We start from the raw sequence: 10791 nt of genomic DNA on the forward strand, positions 1-10791 counted from the left end.
CGAACTGGTAGTGTAGTTGATGTTACATCTTTATTAGTTGATTATATGACTTCTACCATAAGAAGTTCATTGGGTTTTTCTTCTCCTGTAATACTTTATGCCATTGAATGTTTATATGTCCTTCATATACAGTGCCATTCCCCACCCGCCTGTTCTTTGTCATTCCTGTTGGAATTGCTGAGTAAGCTGGTAGCCTCTCAGAGTTCTACTGTACTGATTTTTTTCTTCTTTCTACCAAGTCTTGGAGATGCTTCTACTTTGAGGGTGTTGGGTGAGGCCAAGCGTTTGGGCTTCCCATGTGTTACTTCTGAAATTTCTAGCAGTAGTGTTGAAGTGTTTATAAGTTCCAAAACTCTTATTAGCATGGCAGCCTGGCTGACTCTGGCATGACTAATGTGCATGCCTAACAAGTTCTTCCTGTTCTCATCATGCCTAAATCCTGTCCCTCTGTATAATAGACTTCCTATCTCGGCCTCCCTCTGAGGCCTTGCATGTGGAACTGGCAGCATTTCAGAAAATAACACCATGAGAATCCTGAATGTAAGTCTTCTGCCCGGTGACCTGGGCTTGCTCTCTAGAGCATCCATCCTGTGTTTCCATACACTACTGTTACTAGCACGGATCCCATGGACTACTGTTTTCTTCGCTGAATCACGAAGTAATCAGTGTAGAAGCCCCGTGAGGTTGGTACCTTTGCATCTGATGGGTGGTGTGCCAACTGATTGTCAGATGCCACAAATAGAGCTAGCTGTGTGTCTAGTAAAGTCGTCCGATACCCCTGCCTGCTTCTTCCTAGTCTGCTACGAGGAGAATCCCTAATTCAACAGGACACAGTGATATCAACTGGAGGGTGGATTGTTCCTAAGAGATTAGCTCTGACCCAACTTACAACCACATGAATGCTTGAGATGGCAAAAAGACATGATGAAATGTGGAACAGAAAACAAGTCGGCAACACGAGAGCGCCTTTTTCAGTGGCATTGCTAGTTATTGATTATAAAACTGTGGTGAGGTTCATATGAGGCAGTGTTTTGTGGTTTGGTTGGGTTTTTTTTTTTTAACTTTTTGGATTTGTTCCCTTGTAATGAAAGCATAACCCTAAACTGGTCAGTCTTCAAATACAAAAAGTGCATTTTTTGGAAGCAAAATTACTGTGTTGTATACAGCATCTCTGTATCTGTCTGAACTTGTGTTTGATAAGAGGCAGTGAAAGAACAGATGTCCCAGATGAGGATCCTCTTAGCCCTGTATGTTCTCTCCCAGGGACGGCCGGTGGCAGATACTGCTGGAAGAGTGTAAGAACAGGGGAAGCCTGTAAAGATGCTGCTGTCTCCTCCAGTAATTTCCTGTACTAGAGCTAGTGTCTTTGGCTGTCTAATTGTATGGCTGGTGACAGCGTGTAGTAACCACTGTACTTGCTCAGAAAATGCTGCTTTGTCTGTTATCTTGATGTCTGAGAGTAACTAAGGCATGTCTGCTGCGTACTAAAAATTGGCCCCTCAATTAGATACGCTGCCTCTGTGTATTACTGCATCATTCTTTCTTCCAAAGGGACCAGTGACTGGTCATCTGGCCTGTCGCTAACGTGCTTCTCTGTGGCTTACATGCTAAGTGCTTTTCTTGTTCAAGGTTAGCACGGTTATGTTTACATTATGAGCAGTTTTGTTCTCTCGTGCTTTGCCTAATCTGCTAAAGGAGCAATGTGTCTGAAAGCTCCTCTGCTTTTTCCAGCCATATAGGTTGATCTAATAAAAGTAATTATCTGTCTTCAAAAATCTTACTGCTGTTCCTTTTTGTTTAAGCCAGACTGCATGCATGTCTCCTTGTGGGGTGCAGATGTAAGCAGTCATTATCCTTGCCCTTTTCACTGCTCCTTTTGCCTCTTCCTCTCTTTTCAAGCCGACAGCCCTGCACGTGCTCCTGCACATTGAAACAAGCAGAGAAACAGGCTGGCAAAAAGGAGAGAGATGTTTTTAACCGGATCAGTTCCCCAATCACACGTTTGTTCCAGAACAAGAAAGGAGGCTGGCTATCTGGGGATGGGATGGTTGGGTGAGGCTGTTTTTATTTAAGCAACAGCTCTGCACTTTGCTGTTACTCAACCATCTATGCAGTCATTTGTGATTTAAGGGGTGGAAAGACATGGAGAGATCATCTAGTTCATCTGAAGGCGTGATGTCTCTGTATTTTATACCTATGCTGACTGACAGATGTCTGTCTTAAAAACATCCAGTCTCCACAGCAGACATTACTTTCAAACCAGTGAGAACTCCCTGATTTGGAATCATTTTTGTCAGTCTTAAAAGCACCGTCTTTACTATGTCTTTTCTGTGACAAAAATATAAATTCCATTTGGCTCTCATTCCAGCACTGTATTTAGTCTGCCTTTGAACTGTTGTCTCATTGGTTAAATTACATGGCTAAGTTCTATACAAATAGTGCAATGCAGAGTACATTGATTTAATCGCAATTCTTGTGTTCCAAAAAATTAATTTATTCCAGCTGTAGAGTTAGTGAAGTCTGAATTAGAGGGCAAATTCAAATTCTGCTGAGGCTTGTTTTTCAGCTTGTCTTGCAACATTATCATGAGCTTCTTAAAACCAGTACCAACATAATCGAATATTTATTAAATTTTCAAAGTTATGCATTTTAAAAATAAAGTATACACAAATGTATCTTGTATAGTTCCTAGTGTTTCAAGTCTCTTGCAAGCTGCTGTTATGCAGTGGACCTTCAGAATATGTAGTTTAACATGGACAAGGATCAATGATTTTTAAAGGAATAGTTTTGAGTGTTTGGCTGAATTGCAGTCTCTCCTGTCAGCTGACACCTTGGCATATAAGTTCTGTAACATTACTGCTATAAAAAAATCCTGCGTAGTTCCATTTTTTTCTTAGGTTTTTTTAAATATTTCTCATTCCTTTGAACTAAGTTCCACTTAAGCAGAAAACTCCTGTGTGTTAATGTCTCACAGGCTTGGCAAATTCTCAGTTATTGGCATAAATTTTTTGTTCAGCTGTTTATGTTGTGCCCCTAGGTCCTTATGTCTCAGCATGCATCATGCATTTGGCAACTAACAAAAAGCATTTTAAAGGTCCAAATGGATGCCTTTATGACTGTATGTCTAGTGTCTTGTATGTATGAAGTGTGTGAATTTAATTAACAAAGTTATTTTCCAGAACAAATTGCATAAATTTCTGCCTGCCTTCCACTCATTCATCTAATATTTTGCAAGAACATGTCTCACAGCTGAAATTCATTAAAACATAAGTTACAATTCGTCTGTAGCAAGAGAATCCCAGTTGTAGCTTTAATAAAATGTTGCGTGACCTTTTAATAACTACAGCTCCTGGTTTTCACTGATATCTTGACTAACTGCTTCAGGTAATATTTCAGCAGGAAAAAAAAAACATCCCAGTTTATGAAAACCCAGCATCCCCATTGCTAATGGTCAGTGGCAGTTTGGGTAAAACTGTCCAGTGAGCAGAAGGAAAAATTCAGTATCTTCATTGGCAATGAGAACAGACTTTCTTTTAAGGTAGTATGTGTAGACTGTAAAGGTAGGAGTTGTGTATTAAGCTGCTGTCTGAAATCTATGCAAAACAATATTCTCTGTCTCTTGGCTTGTAGTTAATATGCAGCGACTACTTGTGAGTATGGAATTGCTTGCTCTCTTAGAAGAATGGAAATGGTGCTGTGGTGCTGAACTTCCAGACTTTTAGTGCCTAGAGAATGCTTTTTCCCTATCAACTTTCAAAAACTAATTTTGTGCCTGACTCATAGTGCTAGTGATAGAAGGGGCAACATTACACTAGCACCTCAAAACTAATGTTTGCTGCATTCTTGCTAGTGACTTCTAAGGAAAGAAAGAATCCAGGAGCTGGAGCTATTTGTATCTGATCTCTTTAGTACTGTCTTCACTGTTCTTTTACAGGGCAGAAGTTCTGGGGACCTTACACAGCTTTCTAAAACATTTTGGATGTGGTGTTCTTAAAACATTTGGTTTTGGGTATATTTTACTCAATGGAATTTTAGGAAGGGATTCTGCTGAATCCTTTCAAAGCATTAATTGAAAACTCTCTGAAGGCAAATGCTTTCACTAGAAATATTTTGTCTCAATTCCAGTTTGTAAGTAGAATGATCATAAAATATACATAAGATCTTCGGTGGTACTGAAATTGTTTCAGTTTTGACTTGCACAGCTTCCAATTTATGTTTTTAGGGTTGACTGTGGTGCATCCTTTAAACTACTGCTCTTTGACAGCAGCATCTCTAATCCAGGACTGTTTGCCCCTCCTTGGGAGGAAGCTGCGTAGTGTTGCTGGGGGAGGATAAGTAGAGCCAGTCCTTTAAGTGCTTCTTAATTTGAACACTTGTTAATTTGTGAAATGGTTTGTTAATCTGACTACATGTGAACATGGGGTACATGGGGTTTGAGCTCGTTTTTAGATAAGGGAGCAGCATGTGGTTTTAAGTTGCTCACTTCCTTTGAAAATTGGGTGGGGAAGTGACTTTGGCTGGGACCTGTCCTGTTCAAAACACTTAAAATGTCGCCCAAATTACTTGATGCAAACTATTTATTAGATCAAATGCAGTATTTTCCTGTTTTTTCTATTGCTACAAGAGGGAACATGAAATCCTCTAATGTCTTCTGGGGTATGAGAAAGGTAGGAATAGCCAGGGAGAAAATACCAGCTTTGCTTTAATAGTTTTTGTGGCTAGTTTCAGTGTATAATCTGAAGTTAGTTTGAGTTGATTAAAAGAAGTATAATGTATGACTAATAATAAAGGTATTGGGAAACAAAATTGTATTTCTTAGAAATACTTAAATACGCCCCGTAGAAAGTCATAATCAGGTGACTGCAGACTCTGAAGTAATAACATTAATAATTTGTAATGACACTGAATTGTTTTATTAACTTCATAAAGTCTGATTTTTCTGCTCTGCTTCATAATTGTGCAATTGGGGAAAACCAATTTGCTTAAGTAGGTCAGAGCATAAACTTGAACAGTTTTATACTGTAAAATACATATTGTTATATAATTTTATTAAATGTTACAAACTATGGTGTCTTAATAACCTCAAATGTATTGACACTTGTTCTTGGTTGCTTTTGACCTTAGAGCAAAAATTTATCTGGAGGTACAGTCCTTACTCTGGGTGCGTTTAATAAGCATATGTACTGTCTTGAAAGATTAAGCATTATTTTGATAAGAGGAGTTAAGTCTTCGTGTTTGCATTACAAAATTCAAGATCCACTTTCTCATAACTTTTTACTGAGTTTTTGGGAACGTGCTGAATCCTCCAGAGGTTTTAATAAAAATGAGGGTTCCAGAATTTATGAAAGCAAGTAGCAGCCCATTTAGGGAGAAGGGCCTCAACTCTCACTGACTTGTAATGGGCATGTGGAATGCAATAACTTTACTACTTTACTACTACTTTAGTTTTTCTTCGGTTTTTTCAAAAGCTGGTCACTAAGGGAGATGGATTAAGTATGAAAAAGATGGAGGGAGGACAGAAATGGAAAAGGAGATGGAAGGGAAGGAAAACAAAGGATAAAAATACAGGAAATACAGAAATGAGCACAATGGGCAGAAGAATGAATTTTGAAACGTAACAAGTTCAGAGTCTGATGGAGGCAGGAGTACACACTGAAGCTGTCAGTTCTCAAGTAAGCAACTGTTTTTTAAATTTCTATGTACCAGTGGTATTTGGCATTGGGTGCCCTACTACTTCCATGGGTGCCCTACTACTTCCATGGGTGCCCTACTACTTCCATGGGTGCCCTACTACTTCCCATAAGGAGCTGTGTAGAGATGGGCTTCTGCAGCTTTTCCATCCCTGCCATTCTGATGCTGGGCTGCCAAGAAGGCTGGAATCCCGTGGGTTGGAGGGCTCCTTAGCTTGATGAGAGATGGGAGCTGGCGAGTCCAAACTCACACCTGCTTTTCATCACCCTCCCCTTGAGCAGTATCAACAGCGCCTGTTACTGCTGTATTTCTGCACTGTTTGTTGAATAAATTGTGATATTTTTTTTGGTTATGTATTCCCATTCTGTAATACCTTGTCACATCTCAGATTGTGTGAGGCTGGTAATGCTGATCAGAGGGGTGTTATGTGGTTATGGCTTTGTTACAAGACTGTGTGCAGTTCAGAAGTTCCTGATCTAGTGCTTAATAAGAACCAGAATCAAGTAGGCCAGGTGCAGAGCCATCCTATCTGCCATCACACGTATGGCGCTGTGCTGCCCAGATAAGCGTGCTCGCCTGGAAGTAGCTGAGGGATGTCCATCTTCGAGCTGCGGTGCTCCTTCTAGACCTGTGCTGAGACACTTGCAGGCATCTTTAATGGAAAGAATATGTATAAAATAGCAAGCCTTTTAAAAAAAGCAAAGCGGATTCTTTGTCTTTAGTGATTTTTGGTGTCAAAATAGAGATACTTGGTTGGTTGGTTGGTTTTGTGGAGCATGTTTGGAAATTTACCTTGCCGGTCAGGACTTGGGTAGGATTAGCAGAAGTTTACAAGATAGAAGGCTAAACCAGCTAGTCAGAGTTAAATATGGAAGGGCAGGGGATCATGGTGTGCATGATCACAGAGAGTACTGTGATAATACCCTGGTGAGGAACTTTGGCATCACAATTGCTGTGCTTTAAAGACGATGTAACCCCTTGTTCCGTTCTGGGAGTTCCTTTTTACGTCGTTAGCTTTTATTATTTTAAGACTAGCAGACTCCTTGTGCTCAGCATTCAGAGTAAGATCAAAAAAACTTCTTTCCCCAGTGTTCCTTCACTTCCACAGCCTTCTGGAGGAGCTATGAATTTTCCATTTTACTTCTTGCTATTTCTTCCTCACATCTACTCTCAAATCATGTCTTCCCGTCCCTCTTTTGTGTGGGTGACGGCTTTGTGCCACCATTCTTCATCATTGCGAGGAGTATTTTAAATTTGAAATGACTAATGGTTTCCCTGTTGCATGCGTGATTCTGACAAGAAATAGTAAACATTAAGGCTGTTAACACTGCTGTTGCCAAGATCAGCAGCCAAGGTGCTGGAATAACCTTGTGATACTGCATTGGCTAATGCTTGGGTCATACTTGGAAAACTGTCTCCACAGCTGTATGGGCTAGAAATATTTTGAAGGTTTGTGTTGGTTTTTTTTTTTTAATGAAAAAAACTTTGATTAAAAAATACAGCCATGCCTGTACGCTTTCTGGCCTAACTGCATAGGATCTGTGTTGGATCCTCACTTAAACTTGATCTTAATGTCTTGGAAATACAAATGGCTTTAGTGGCTAAAATACAGCCCTAGGGATTGGTGTTCTGAAGATACTCAATTCTAGATGACTTAATTTAACTTAATGATTTAGCAGCTATCCAGATGTATAAACTTGATATGTGCTGACTGAGATACAGAACTGCTTGATGATCTTGGGTTTGTGGTGGACAAGAACTGCATTTGGAACGATGTTGAAGTGTTGTAATTTGAAGCAGTAGGAGCTGATTAACCGGTATGTCCTCTTGGTTAATGTATGCATGCTCAGCTCTGGGCCTGTGCAGACACCATGACAAATCAGTCCTTCATACAGACTCAATTTATACCCAGTTGAGGTTGTCATTATGGGAATTTTGGGAAGAAACGTCCCATTTTAGAGGAAAATTCAAGTGACTCACCCCAAAACAAGATATATAGACTTAAAGATGCATCAGTGACCCTGAGCAATGAAGTGAGTAATTAGATGACCTGTATGGAAGGTGCCATCCTGAGGAATTTCCAGGTGCCCTGTGGTGCTGTGGACTAAGTGCCCTGACGTTGCCACCCGTACCGCCCTCCATGGAGGACGTTACGATTTTGAAGGTTGTTTCTTGAAAGTGCAGTTATGTCATGCTGCAAGCCCTTATGTTCAGACACACTTGTGGGCTGGCAACATTAAAAACTGTCTTTAGCATAGAGGTGGGTAAAACCGGTTTTGTCCTGAGCTGTGATTCTCTGCTTGTGTAGAATGCAACTTTTACTGTCGATTTTGTTTCTCCGAGGAACTGTAAATATTCAAATCTTTTTTTAGCAGTGCTAAATAAGCCTACATAACCAACTTGTGTGATTTCTGAGTAGTTCTGGATTTTGTTACATGTAAATATTTATTTTAGCAAAATGAACAGTGAACTTAGGAACATATGTCATAGAAACTCAATTTGTTTCATGAAGTTGATGGCTTGTCTTGAAAGAGTTGAAGGGAGAAGATGCAAGAGAATGACTTTGCAAATACAGAGTAGAGTCTGACTGAATCTAGGCACACCTAAAAGTCTAAAAGTTGCTTTTCCCCCCCTTTGAAACTTACTTTTACCTTCTCTTTTCTGGAATGCTGCCCATATTGCCTCAGCTTGTCTAATACAGGATACAGGAACGGCAGTGCTGGTCCTGCAGCCAAATGAACAGCCACATCATCTGGCTGTGTTTGTGAATTTATGTCCATTTTTTAAATGAATTTGAATATATTGAATGCAATCTTAATTACGGTGGTGTAGGTTCACTTTAGAAAATGACCTACCAGTAAGCAGTCCTCTTATTTTTAACCCTGATTATGTGTTGTTTAAACTAGATTTTCTTAAAATAGTAGCTGCTTTCTGACCTTCCTTAAGATTAGCTGCTTAGCTAAGCAGAACTTGCTAACAAATTCACACCTAGCAGCTCAGGTTTTGATTGTGAGGCTGATCTCTCTAGGGTGTGTAATGATTTCAGGAAAACCACCAAATATACTGAGTCCGTTATATAGGTAAAGAAAGAAAGAAATCTCGTAGTGTTTGTTTCTGATATACAGTAGTTGGAAGAGTTGCTCGTTTGAGCATTTAGTCCTGAGTGATTGAAAGAATATGCTCTGCTTTCAGAAGTATTTAAGAACTTTTTCAGTAATGATATTGTTATTTTAAATAAAAAAATTGCAAATCTTGCTTCCAGCTTCTGAAGCCAGTAGGTTGTGGTGATTGTCTTTGGATCGTTGTGTATTGGCAGTAACAAACCTTCTTCATTGACTAAATGTGTTGAAGAAGTATAGAGTGAAGGACTATATGCAATATAGACTTTTTTTTTAAGAATCTCAGCATATCTCCCACAGGAAGAAGAATGTTATCACAGAATAAATTTACTCGTGTTTGGGGAAATTTATGTTGGTTTTTTTTTTTTTTATGAGCTCCAGTCTTGATGAATTTTGCTAGATGAAGTCATTATCCTAATAAGCTGGGGGGTTTTGTGTATGTGTGTGTAATTGGGCACAGGCAGGGTAATGGATTTCAGACACTTTACTCAATAGCTAATTCTTTTTCCGATTGTGTAAAAGTAGCCAAGCAAGTAGTGCTTTTTAAATTCATGTCAAAATATGTGTTACATGGTACTGTAGTGGAAAAACTAGCTTTTTGTTTGCATCTAAGCTAACTAGGCTGAAGAAGAAACTAAAGTCTTTAAGGTGAGATAATTCTACGGAAAAAAAGTGATCCTTACCCTTCCCCCCAAAAGGCTCTTCATACGGCTTTCAGAAAAGGAAAAATAGCATCCCTGGGCTTCTCTAAATTGTCACTTCAGAGCCCACTTTGAACTTGTAGATAAGTTGCTGAAGAAAATGGCTTCTCTTTGTAATTCAGAAAGTGCTTATGCACTCAAGTAAATGTGGAATAGCACCTTGAAGCTAGCTGAAGCTACTCAGTCTTACGTTCTTTGAAGCAATAAAAAAAATAATGGTTTATGATCTTTAGAATACGGTTAATGTTACAGATCTCTCTTTCTGTACTCCTGTAATACTGCTACGCAGAAGGAAACATACAGAAGTGTAAGACCAATGTGTGTTTTCTAAGATGTTTTTTTCCTGATCCTGGAGGTTTGTAATGACAATTGTCTCTCCCACAGTTTCACGGATAGTTTCGAGTGTGAATTGTCCCTTTGTTCTCTTACATTGCGTCATACAAAATCAGAAAATGAGTCTGCAGTAAACATCAGGAGGCAATTTGGTCTTGTCTCTAAAGGGTGGAATCAAATATATTTACAGTATTTCTGACACTGGCCTGGTTTTGGAGGCCTTTGAGGATACCCTGATGATGGCAGCTGTCCGTCCTCCCAGGCAGTCAGTCCCAGCACCCCTGTTTCTTACCATTAGGATTCTTTAAATTGAACTTTTTACAGTTTGGGTTTCTAAGCATCTTCTGTTGTCAGCTGTTCCCCTGAGTCTCTGAGTTAAATAGCTGGCCAACAATTTCCATGTCTTTTTCTTGTCGTAAATTATAGGGTTTTTTCCTTTATACTCGTCAATATTCATATATCATGTTGCAAATCGATTGTGTTCATTGTGCCTCTTTTTCTTGTGCTTTGCTGTTTTTCTGGCTTTCTTTTCAGTAACCTGATTTATTTAAAATTTCTCCAAGACTATCTATTACTGTGATTGTTGGTCTTTATTGCACTTGTGCTCATTTCCTTTGAGGAGATCCCCTGTGAGGAGGTACTGACTTTTCCTTCCTTTTCTTGCTTCTCTTGCCTTCCAGCACATCTTATATATTAATTGTCTACATTTATCAAATTCTGTCTTTATAAATTTTGGGGGGGCGGAGGGTAGTGTTGCCATTCTTCCTTCTTCCCTTTTGGAGGTGCATGAACTCTTCTCTTGATTTCCCTGTGTCTGCCCCTCTGCTCTGGTGAGACCTCCCCTGGAGCCCTGCGTCCAGCTCTGGAGCCCTCAGCACCAGAAGGACATGGACCTGTTGGAGCGGGGCCAGAGGAGGGCTACTAAAATGATCCGAGGGCTGGAGCCC

This window comes from Egretta garzetta, unplaced genomic scaffold (assembly GCF_000687185.1).
Source record: "Egretta garzetta isolate BGI_Z169 unplaced genomic scaffold, ASM68718v1 scaffold411, whole genome shotgun sequence".
Lineage (NCBI taxonomy): Eukaryota > Metazoa > Chordata > Aves > Pelecaniformes > Ardeidae > Egretta > Egretta garzetta.